At 39.1% G+C, this 12600-nt stretch overlaps 1 long non-coding RNA gene and 1 pseudogene across 1 annotated transcript; one reads left to right on the plus strand and one right to left on the minus strand.

The window, feature by feature from the left end:
- Positions 1–872: 872 nt before the first annotated feature.
- On the minus strand, positions 873–1879 carry LOC135718389 (uncharacterized). Its single transcript, XR_010520748.2, has 2 exons — positions 1738–1879; positions 873–1310 (listed from the first exon to the last, which is right to left on the minus strand). It is a non-coding gene; the product is annotated as an uncharacterized lncRNA (long non-coding RNA).
- Positions 1880–5505: 3626 nt separating this feature from the next.
- Positions 5506–7926, plus strand: LOC135718087 (uncharacterized; annotated as a pseudogene).
- Positions 7927–12600: the final 4674 nt, after the last annotated feature.

Consider the following 12600-nt stretch of genomic DNA (forward strand, 5'->3'; position numbering starts at 1 on the left):
TCTCTCTCTCTTTCGGTGTGAGCCGCATTCTGCCTAGTTGCATGGGTTCGCTGGGGACAGCAGGATTAACAGGGTTAGAATGTGAAACAGAAGTAACGGTCTCGTCAGAAAAAACCCGATGACGAAGTGACTGGCGCTGGCAGCGATATAACATACGACTCTCAATGCGAAGGGCCAGCTCAACCAGTGAATCCAAGGTGCGAGGAATCTCGTGAACGGTAATCTCATCCTGGATATCATCTCGTAATCCTTCCAAAAATTGTGCCCGTAGAGCCGCATCGTTCCAACCACACGCAGTAGATAATGTCTGAAACTCCACAGAGAAATCCGTGACTGTCCGGTCACCTTGCTTCAGTCGAACCAACCGGGCTGCAGCCGCCTCTCCCTGTGCTGACCGATCGAAAAGTCTCATCATCTCTGTCTTAAAATCCTCGAATGAGTGACAACACGGAGCCTGAGTGTCCCATACTGCCGTTGCCCACTCTCTAGCTCTTCCGGTAAGAAGAGTGATGACAAAAGCCACACGAGTACTTTCGGCAGTGAATCTTCGTGGCTGCAGAGAAAACACAAGAGAGCATTGAGAGAGGAAGGAACGACACGAACCTGGGTCACCATCGTAAGTGGGAGGATTAGTGATGTGAGGTTCTGATTCATTAGGACGGCGAGACTCCAGCCGCAATCGATCCATCTGGGTGGTTAATTCTGTAAGCCTGGCAGTGAGACCTTCAACCTCTCGAGCGGTGGCAGAAAGCTGGGAATCCTGCTGTCCCAGCCAAGCTCCTTGTTGTGCGATTGCATTCCGTACCGTATCCACATCTGCTGGATCCATTTCTGGCGAGTCCGTCTGTCAGGAAATAACAAACAGACAAGGATCCAATTGCAATGTTTTTAATAAAGTCACCAAACACAGAGAGAGAGAGAGAAGAGATCCGCTGCTAGAAGAGCAGGGTAAAATATATGTAAAGAGTCTAGCTGGAGAGCTCAGATGTGAATATATCCGCTGCTAGGAAACAGGGTAAAAAATCTCTGCTAGATCATGTACGTATCCACTGCTTGGTGACAGGGTGAAAAAATCTCTGCTGAATGATGAACGTCTCTGCTGCTAATGACAGGGTAAAAAATCTCTGCTAGATCATGTACGTATCCACAGCTTGGTGACAGGGTGAAAAAGTCTCTGCTGTAACTGACAGGCGAAGGGACAGCGCGGTGATGCTTGATTTCTGACACTCGCTAACTTCCAACTGTGACGAGCTCCGCTGCGCGTAGACAGGAAGATGAGATCGCTAGTCGTAACCAACGTGTAGAATTCTCTGTATAAAAACAGGGAGAAGTAGTGGTAGATTACAATGGAGAGAAAATCCACAAATACCAACACTACGAGAAAAAACTCGCTGTAAACCGCAGGGAGAGAAGATAGTAGCAAACAGTCAGTAGAGTCTCTGAACTAGCAGCGAGTATGGTCAGCAAGCACCACTGGACAGCGCCAGTACTGAAGACCTGTCAATCACAGTCCAACACAGCAGAGGTACACAGAGCGTAATCCTGAAGCAGAGAAAGTGACAAAAGCACACCAGGCAGCACGGGCAAAAACACGACAGAATGCACAAGAAAAATCCTAGACTAGAAAACAAATAAACAGGGCAAGACTAGAATGGCGATAAACATAAGACAACGGACTCGCAGAGAACTGCAGGAAAAGGGGAATTAAATAACAAACCGAGAGGGAGAAATAATTACCATCAGGTGCGGGCGCAGGTGAGAATGATGAGTGAAGGGAGGAGCACCCGAGTGAAACGGCGCGCACATCAAAGCTGTCAAAACAAGAACACACAGACACAACACAAAACCCAAAGCAAAGCAATCGACCAAACCGAATTCGTGACACCATCATCTGTGTGCTTTCCATCATTTATCAAAATATCTTTTTCAGTTATCACAATACTTCCAAAATTTTTTTTTCCTACTATGGAAGTCAGTGGTTACAATCAGCTGTGTGCTTACCATCATTTATAAAATGTATTTTGTGTTCATCAAAATAAACACAACACAAAATTTACACCTGTCCCTGGCATTTTGTATTGTATTGTAAAGATCAGCCTAATGCATGTTATATTGTACATGAAGTGTAATATAATTGTACAATGATTTGTAATGCAATTTTACATTTTAAATTTCTGCTGATATTGAGGGAAAGAGTGCCTTGGGCTTTCTGCAATCACTGCATGGCAGCTTTAAGGTCGCCTTGACAACCTCATACATTGTTACCATTTGAGCAGGGGCCTCAAACATTTTACCATAAGCTAAAAAACAACAAAAAAGTTTTCCCACGGTAAGGAGACACATGAGTAGCCTGGCTGAATCCATCTATGCACTTCTGCTCAATTTCATTTTCCTTCAGTACTATGTCTTGGATTTCGGTCTATTCTAGCGTTTCGAGAAATCTAATTTTTAGAGGACCAATCGGCAAACAGAGGGAGTGGCTGAGAATGATGACGTGGTGCGTCAGTTTGAGTTGAAGTTCAGTAATGGCAGCGGAGAAAGACGTGAGAAAAGCTATTCGGTCTGTTGTTGCAAAACTGTCGAATATACAGAAGTTAAAGCCGGAGCAAGAACAATGTTTGCTAAGTTTTGTTGGTCTGATCATTCGGACTTGTTGTTTCTGGACGGTTTCGGCGCATGATATACGTCACGATCACACGTTAGCGATTGCTGATCCTGAGTGACTCTGGGCAGATCCAGAAGTGTTGAAATTTAGCAGAGAACTCGCCTGCAAGGAAGTAAACGTTTTGGGCAGAAGAGGAAGACACTACAGTTCACAAGAAATGTATTAGTAAGTACATTTTCATTATCACATGCATAAAAATTTTGTCAAACATTTGAAGAGTTTTGTTGCAAAACGAGATAACTCCGTCTTTTGAATTTTTCAGAAATCTCGTTTTTTGGTTTTGCATTCCAATTAATACCAATTCAACTGCAGTTGGTTTGTTTTGATTTAAACCTTCATAACTTAAAAAATACAGCTAAGTAGCACCATAAAACAAAATAATAACATGATAACATAATAATAAACATGTTTTGACAAAAAATGTTAAAAAACAGAGTTATCTCGTTTTGCAACGAAACTCTTCATTTGCAGTAGTGGGTATTTCCTTAGAAACACAAAATCTGTTAAAATAAAGAGCTAGATTGCAGGACAGTGAATTAGGCTACTCATAGCTGTCTTTGCTGCTAGCTAGCATAGGAAAGCCACTCACTCATTGTAGATTAAAAAAAAAAGATTTACATAGTAAAAATATCAGCATTTCAGTGCTGCCTGGATTGACGCCTTGCTTGGGTCATGATCTCTTTGAGGGTGTTGTTTCCTTTGATATGGCATTGTTGATTAATCAGTGTTTCAGGAAATTTTGTTTTACCCATTTACAGTTAAACAAAGCAATTAATCACTTGCAGTTTCTTGGCAATGACGCTAATGACAAGCCACCAGAAATAAACTCAGGCAATGAAACTGGTGCCTTTTAAGAGTGCTACCTTTGCTAGTGGGGAAAAAAATACAGAGCCTGGCTGAGAGTAAAATATGGCATATGGTTCTGCTCCTTTGAAAAATTGTTGCGTACATATGTGCTCCTGCTATAACTTCAGATCAGGTGGCATATTTGCAAATTCTAATTGAAGAGTACATTTCTGACAGAGCTGAATTCTTTCCTCAGAAGCCCTTGAGACCAAAACACCACTACCTGTGCCATTATCCTGAGCTCATCTTGAAGTTTGGGCCACTAATACGTCTTTGGACCTTGAGATTCGAGAGTAAACACACTTACTTTAAACAGTGTGATCGAAAATTGCATAATTTCAAGAATTTGTGTTCCACTTTAGCAGAAAAGCATCAGCTTCTGCAAGCCTACTTGAGTGCAGGCAACATCTTTCCTTCTTTGATTAACAGTGACAAGGGAGATGAATTTCATTGTAATGATTACAACGCAGATATTGTAAATGCAGTATCTCAGTTCAATTTTTCTCCCAATAACACTTTCGCTACCAATGATGTAACCATCAAAGGCACAAAGTACAGAAAGTGACTCTATGTTGTCATTGGAATGGAAGATGATGTATTGCTTGTTGGGGAAATTGTTGTACTGATTCACACTCAGTCTGAAGCTTATTTTGTTGTTAAGAGATATCAAGCAATTCTGGAAGTTCATTTGGATGTCTACTCAGTGCATGACTTATGTTGGACTTTAATGCGTCCATTTGCATGTTCATAATTTAGAGGAAAGGCACAAGATACCAATATCTAAGTTCAAATATTTATTGATCAGATTGAAAAAGTTTAACAGCGCTGGGTCCTCTCAAGTAGCGAACAACCAGCTCAGGAAGTAACATGCTTATTTATAAAATATGTGACGTCGATCTTTCTTCAGAAAATCTCCACCCACAAAGGCCGTTCCCCTCGTCCATCTGACTCCATCACCACACCCAATTTTAGCCTGTAGGCAAAGATGGACACACATAGACAAAGAAAAACAAACTGTTCTCCTCTCATCCCTGGGAGCCCTGCAGTTCCTCTCCAGTACTCCTCCACTTTGAATAGCATGTTATAATGCTTTCTTAAAAACAAATCATTAATAAAACATTCATTTATAAAAAAACATAAGCTGTAAGATGAAAGTGATTATTATGTAAAACATATTTCAATATCATGACATCATTTCATTATTTGTAAAATTGGTTATATGAATAAGGCACACATTAACTTCTTTAGATAGATAAACACATATTAAATCTTTTACTGCAATACTACTTCTAAGCAAACACTTTAATCATTATTAAAAACCATCTGTTAGGAAAGAAAACACAGACACACAGGAGATTCTGTTCTTCAAGGTTGAGCTGCCCTGCCCCCATTAGGTTATTCTATATGCAACCTTCATTTCATTGGTTAATACAAATTTATCAAAGACAACATCTTATATTTATTACATCAATTATTCAATGATTAATACTGATTAAGTAAGAAATACATTGCATATTTTATCCTGTGAACATTAAGGCATTAGTTAATGACATAGTCGCCTGTTTGCTTTCCCCCTCAGGCCTCTCTCTTATCTTGATCAATGCCAGGCGTAAATTCCTAAATTCCTCCTTGCAGCACACACACAAAAACTGGTAACTCTCCACTCTCAAACATAAACACCTCATTTCTACATAATAGCTCAGTGCATATATGAAACACACAATGTTTATAGAATAAAATGATCAATTAAAGAAATATAAAAATGGAACAAAATCAATTTCCACAGTCCTTATTTGGACATCTTTGTAACTTTAACACTTTTAGCAATTAGCAAGATTAATAAAACAACATAAAAATCCCACACTTACAACAGGGCGCCTGCTTTGTTTGTCTTAGACATGAAGAACAACTTGATTATTATCCCCTGCCAGTGTATAAGGTTAATGATTTGTCAGTCCTCATCCTTCACCACTCATTTCCTTCTTTATAGAGCCATGGCTGAAGAAATAAAGGAGGCAATCCTGCAGGTATTACCTACATTATCAGAAGGCAAGCTATCTTTGCTTCTGACCAGATTAAACAGCATTGGGGTGGACTGCAAGTCAGATTTGAGATATGTGAAGGAGGAGGGTCTGTCAGAACATCTCCGACCTATAGAATCGCAAAACTGCTGAACAAATGGAGCACTGATGGTATTGAACTTTGCTTTGTTCTTGTCTTAGAAAATCACTCATACTTTGATTAATTTTGTAAAAAGTTAATTTTCAAATATGTTTTATGAAAACATAGTTGTTGCAACTGTGTGGAATTGCCACAGCACTGCATAGGGAGAAAAGTGATGACATAGGGGCAGTCCCAGAGCCTTTTAGTTGTACACTGAAAAAAATGATTCATTCAATTTACTCAATTTTTTAAGGTAAGTGGTTGCAATCAATTTATTTAAGCTACATTTAAACAAAAGTTTTTTGTTTTGTTTTGCTTTTCTAATTTTTGTTGTTTAAATGTAGCTTAAATAAATTGATTGCAACCACTTACCTTAAAAAATTGAGTAAATTAAATGAAATGAAGTGTACATTGAGGTTGTATAGGTTCCATGTTGTACATACGAATGTGAAAGTTGATTTATGTGTGTTTTTTAAATTGCATATCTGACTTTTTTCAGGGCAGCTGCAGTGTACTGAAAATGTACAGAGTGAAAATTCACAATCAGAATCCACACGTAGTCTATGCAGACTGGATTCATCTTCATCCTCCACATCCTTCTCATCAAGCCCAGCCAGCACAAATAGCAGCTCCGTCACAGTCGACTTACGATCTTGGCCAGAGTGTTTTGAAGTTCCTTGGTGCAAAATGCCTCATTCCATATCAATGGCTGTGCATTCACAAAAGCTCCCAGCTCAAAAGACCTAAGAGAAATGGTCCGGAGCATAGTAGATGAAATGAGGTTGATTGAAGCCAATCCTTCAAGATCTGATTGCTTTTCTGTTGCTAAGAAAATAGTTAGGCAGTATCCCAAGAGCTTTGGAGATGTCTTGAAAGATGGCACCAAAATTGGAAGTGAATATGCTTCTCTTGTCAATCAGCTTAAATCCAGGGTTGAACACCTGAATAGGCACAACATTACAGCAAGACGCAGAGAGGAAAAACACTGCCAAGCTCATCCACCACCAAGAGCACCAAAGGACCATCAGATCAATATGGGTGTGTCAGTTGGTAGCCTGAGTGTCCTGCTGGGGAAACCGAGGACAGCCTTAGGGGAAAAAAAGAACAAATACAGGAGATGTTTTCAAAAGAAGGTCCAGTTGGGGGGGGAGGATTTGTCGACCAGCTAATGCAAGTTACATACTACCTGCAACGCAAGTCCATCAACGCAAGTCCACCTCACACAATTGCTGAGCTTAGAAAAGATTGGCCATATCTCTTCACTCAGAAAGGCCTCTACAGTCACTTTCAGCATCTTACAGACATATCCATTCTGGAAAAAATGAAGGGAGCAATAGCGGAAAAGGGAAAGATGATCCACCAGTTTTTTTGCCAAAAGCCAACAAACTCGGAGGTAAAGCAGGTCCTGTCCATGTTTGAGGCCAGTGGGTCTACTATACTTGAACCTTGTGTAATCCTGTGCTTAATGGCACACTTCAAAGAGAACCCAGATGGACTACTGCTACAAGTTGATGTAAGTATACAATATTCTCTATATCTGTCTATGTCTGTGTATAGTTTGTCTATAATCATGTTATGTAATATTTTGTTTTGCTATTCATCTGTTTCAGGAAACAGCCACTCCTGCAGATGTGGAGAGATTGCCTTTACCAGATTCTCCAAGATTAGTTATTCAAGGTAGGTGTTCCAATTTAGCCCCACCTTTTTGGTAGTGGTAAAATATTGAAAAGGGCAACATACAACCATAATAAAACTTAAGAGAAAATGTTTTATGCATAATTTTTGTCTTTTGCCGGGTGTTTAATTTGGCAGATTTTTTTGTAATCTGCAGTATGATAAAGACCTATAAATTAATCTGTGTGCCCAAACCTTTGACTGGTAGTGTGTGTCAATATACAGTCATGCAGAAATTGTTGGCACCCCTTCATTTAATTCTCTTTTGACAAAGAGGATTATATGAAGGGGTGCCAACAATTTTGTCTGGCCCATTTTTGGGTAAAATTATGTAAACTTAGCTTTTTTCCTCTGTTTTTTTGTTCCAATATACACAAAGGAAATAAAAGTTTATAGAAAATAAATTTTCTGGGAAAATTTTAGGGGTGCCAACAATTTTGGGCTCGATGGTATTTTAAGCCCCCAACAAAGCCTTCAAGGCAGCGCTGCATGGAAGGCACTCCCAGCCCCCGAGCGTTTCAGCCAATCACAGTACAGGCGCTAGATATCGAGCGCTTCTGCCAGGCTCCTGCATTGCAGCATTTCGAGCTCGCCCCTAGTCAGGTGAGTAGCGCAGATATGGTAAGATAGGAATGTGTCTTTACTTGAATTCAGCTCGAAATGTTTCATGTTCAAGTTACATGTATCCACGATTTCACGTGTCAGTTTCACGTATTGGTTACTCAATTGTTTTTCCTATTTTCTTACCATTGTTGCTTGGGATTGGGGTTAATATTACTTTGTTACATAAAATTACACCCTAACCCAAGCCTAACTCTAACCCCAACCCCAAGTGAAAAAAGTTTAAAATTCAGACGAAGAAAATCTGTCACAGGTCGGAGCGGACCACAGACTGTGTGCGTCTCGCTCCTTCCCAAGTTCCACCTCGAGGAGGTCCCAAAAGCACACCAATGACCAAACAACGAGAGATAAGTATATTAAAATTTATTTAAATTATTTGAAAGGTAATAGGGAGTGGGGAAAGGGAATCTAAAATTATCGCTTCTCGCCCTCAGGGGGAATACTACGGGGCCAAGGACGTTGGAGGGGAGAAGCCTTCTCTTCGGGAACAGGGGACAACAGGGCAAGGGCCGGGCGAAGCTCCTTGGTCCACGGCCCACCTCCTGTGTACAAGGACTTCCCGTGGCGCGCCTCGTTACTCCTGAGGGCAGAATAAACACAATGTGAGTTCTTCGTTGGACAAAACTCACACAATGCCTTCCTTCTAGGCACCTATCAGATGGAGTGGATTTAGCAAAGACTCGAGGCAACACAAAGGAAGATATTTTGAGAAATGTTTGTAACCAAACCATTCATGGACCCCATTTACTTCCACAGTATTATTTTTTCCTATTATGGAAGTGAATGGAGTCCACAAATGGTTTGGTTACAAACATTTCTCAAAATATCATCATTTATGTTTATCAGAACAAAGAAATTTTTACAGGTTTGTAACAATGTAAGGGTGAGTAAATGACGACAGAATTTCCATTTTTGGGTGAACTATCCCTTTAAAATCTTTTCTTAGAATTCTAATTAGGCCATGAGCTACGGGGCCTTACAATCACCCCCTCACCTCCCAAGGGAACCAACTTTTTTTTTGATGGTCAGACCATGCTGAACATGAATTTGTATGTTAACATTGAACATTTTTGGGTTGCACTACCTGTTTCAGCTCCATGAATAGATTTACATAGAAAATCAATCCATTTCAATACATTGGGAATGCATTACAGGAACATGACTGTCCATGACATAGAGGAAGGTGTGACATATTTCTTTGTTTAATCACAAGATAGATATGTAAATAATAGAGACCAAAATGTATACGTTTGTTTACCAGAGTCACCGGGCAAATCAAGTAGAAATACTATTATGGTTTCTATTGTTTTAGGAAAAGCCAATTTAACCACTCAAACAATTTATTTTCTGAAACCTTATGTCCTCTAGATGTGATGAAACATACAAATACAGATGCCACACCTTCATGTTATTATCATAGACTGTCATGTTCCTAAAATGCATTTCCAATGTACATCTCTTAGTCTTCATGGGGCTGAAACAGGTACTACAACCGAAAATGTTCAATGTTAACATTCAAATTCATATTCAGCATAGTAAGGACCTGTAGCTTGAGGCCTCCATGTATATGTGAGTAAATATCTGGAGACTGCTCACCACTCCATCATTCATCTTTTATCGTATTGTCCAAACCTCTCACCCCAACTCTCTCCCCTTTTTTTGAAGGTGCTTTGTGGGAATCAACCCAGACACCGGCTCCAAGGCCAAACATGGTCAGAAAAAACATCCCACAATCAATGTAAATGTCTGTACACTTTTACGCAAGCTCATGGACTTTGACTGGCTTGGTTTTTAGGCACTCGCAAAGCCATTCTGTCATTTTCTAAAAAAATTCAATGTTTCTACATTTTTTTTCTAAAGGTATTTTCAGTGTTCCTTGCATTTCCAGCTGAATGAGTTGAATGAATGGCAGTCTTTTGGTTATATTTGAAATAAAGTTTTATTTTAAATCTGATTCTTCTCGTCATCATTATGGATTAGCCTAACTTCAGGGGATTAGTTTAATTGAAAAGCATTTCATGCGAAACAAGATTTGCCATTTTAGCATTAATTTCACAATAATTTTAAAGTTCTTTTAGCATGCAGTTTTTACAGTAATTAACAATTAAGTATTGTAAAGTCACAGGCTGGTGCTGTAAATAATAAACAACATTATACCGTATTTGTTCAGTTAAAAGCTGTAAAATAACAGCAATTAACCACAACACATTTACAGCAAGGTGCCGTAAATCAAATCAGTCACAGGTTGGTGCTGTAAATAATAAACAGCATTATACCGTATTTATTCAGTTAAAAGCTTTAAATTAACGGCAAAAAACCACAACACAACTCGGTGACGTAAATTAAATCAGTCACAGGTTGGTGCTGTAAATAATAAACAGCATTATACCGTATTTATTCAGTTAAAAGCTGTAAAATAGGTATTGTTGCCATCCCAGGCATCTTTTATGCCTGTGTGTGACAAAAATAAATAAAAAATAGATCAGGGGTTCCAAAACTTTTTGACTCGGGCCCCCCCTATACATATGGGTCACATTTCGCACCCCCCCCACACACACACACAAACACCGCTCTTACATGCTCTTACATTATGCACCAACACATTGAAGTAGGTCTATTGACATTTATTAGCATTTTACTACATACATTTTATTTCACAATTAGTAGACCAAACATTTATTGATAAATGTATTCTTAATACATCTGTAGGTAGGCTACTTAGAATTAGTCTAATAAACTTCACGCTGGATACGCAGCATTTGTATTCTGGGCTAATTACTTCATAGACCTTTTTACAGTAACTATGTACAGTAGCAGCCTACTTACCAGAATATCTTAAACATGGTGTGTTATTATTGTTGCTCTCACTCCAATTAATGAGATGGATGAGCCTGATTCTGGTAACACAACATTTGTATTCTGGGCTTTATGCTAAGATACTGATACGTAACGTTAGTTCATCTTTAACTCTCGTAAGTCGTGACCGTTGTTTGTTTTTAGTGCAAGTAAGTGAATGCTTACTTATTGGCTGGGAACGCAGCATTTGTATTCTGGGCTAATTACTTCATAGACCTTTTTAACCTGATAAGGAACACTGTGCCGTACACGGCACCCCCCCCCCCCCTTGCACGTGAGGCTGCATTACGTCATTGTAACTTTGAAGCATTAAATCTTCAAAATATACGGTCATGTGGCACATCGTTGTAAAGCTTAGACTTTCGGGATTCCAATAAGCGCACACAGAAAGCATAATATGATTTTTAGCAGTCATAAAACTGTAATCTAGTTGTTAGTTACCTGAACCGGGCGGCGCCGATTTAGGATATTTACTTACCTTCAAAATCTTTCCTTTATCCGCTTCGGTGAAATTGTCCAAAACAAATTGTTCATAAATCCCCAAAAGTCCAAGGAAATGGAATATCCAAGCCTTTTAATCCAAAACGATTTGTTCATCTCACAATCTTGAAGTTTCTGACCGAATTACGATATAAATAGTGTATACAATAAGTTCACTAACAGACATTCGTTCGAATCTCACTTTTCATTCATGATTTATAATGAATATATTCGGATGTCATGTTTATTGTGCAACGTCTGAGGAACAAATGCGCCCCCTTGTGGAATTTCAGCCGTTCCATAAGAGGCTACCTGTGTACAGTAGCAGCATACATACCAGAATATCTTAAACATGTTGATTAATAATGACTCAGAAAAATAGTTCATGCAAAAACACACCAGCAAAAGTGTGTCACATTTACTTGGTTTTGAAAGACAAAGAAAACTTCTTCTTCTACAGCTTTTATACACATACAGAAACATTGACAGGGCTCCACCTAGTGGACATGACAAAAAGTGAATGAAAGTTTACAAAAGACAGTGTTTAACTTAATACACAAATTTAACATGATTATTTAGAAAGAGTGTAATAATAATATTTCTCAACAAAACAGAGTGTTATTATTACTTGTTGTATCTTAAACATACAGTGTTTTTACTTGTTGTTGTATTTTAATCATACAGTGTTATTACTTGTTGCGCTCACTCCAATTAATGAGATGGATGAGCCTGATGCTGGTAACACAACATTTGTATTCTGGGCTTTATGCTTGATACTGATAAAAGTAGTTCATCTTCAACTCTTGTAAGTCGTACCCATAGTTTTTAATGCAAGTAAGCGAAGAAAATGTAACTTCACATAAATAGGTCGAGGCAAAGGGAATCAGTTCATTCAAAGCGATTTCAGATAATCCTGGGTATTCCCCTGCAACTGACAGGCAGCTAGAATTCATCCAAGGCAAAAGCTGTCCGCAAGGTCCTGTCACTGGATAGGTCCAGCAGTGAGTCCTGCAGTCCCGATGACAGGTTGCTTCCAGTATCGGTGGCAATAAACGGCTGTCGGATCCATTCATTGTTTTCGTTTTTCTCTTCCTGAAAGTACCACTTGAAATGTCCAATAAGTCCACGTAAATGATTCGTTATCAATGTTTTTGTCCCATCATCAAGAAGCAGGTCATTCTCCTCAATAAATTCATGTAGTGCATCAAACATCACCACACTTCCTTTTTCTATTCGTGCTGCCCATCGCTCCATCTTCTTTACAAATCCGATAACTTTGTCGGCTAATGAAATAA

Source organism: Paramisgurnus dabryanus, chromosome 10, assembly GCF_030506205.2.
Source record: "Paramisgurnus dabryanus chromosome 10, PD_genome_1.1, whole genome shotgun sequence".
Taxonomy (NCBI): Eukaryota; Metazoa; Chordata; class Actinopteri; order Cypriniformes; family Cobitidae; genus Paramisgurnus; species Paramisgurnus dabryanus.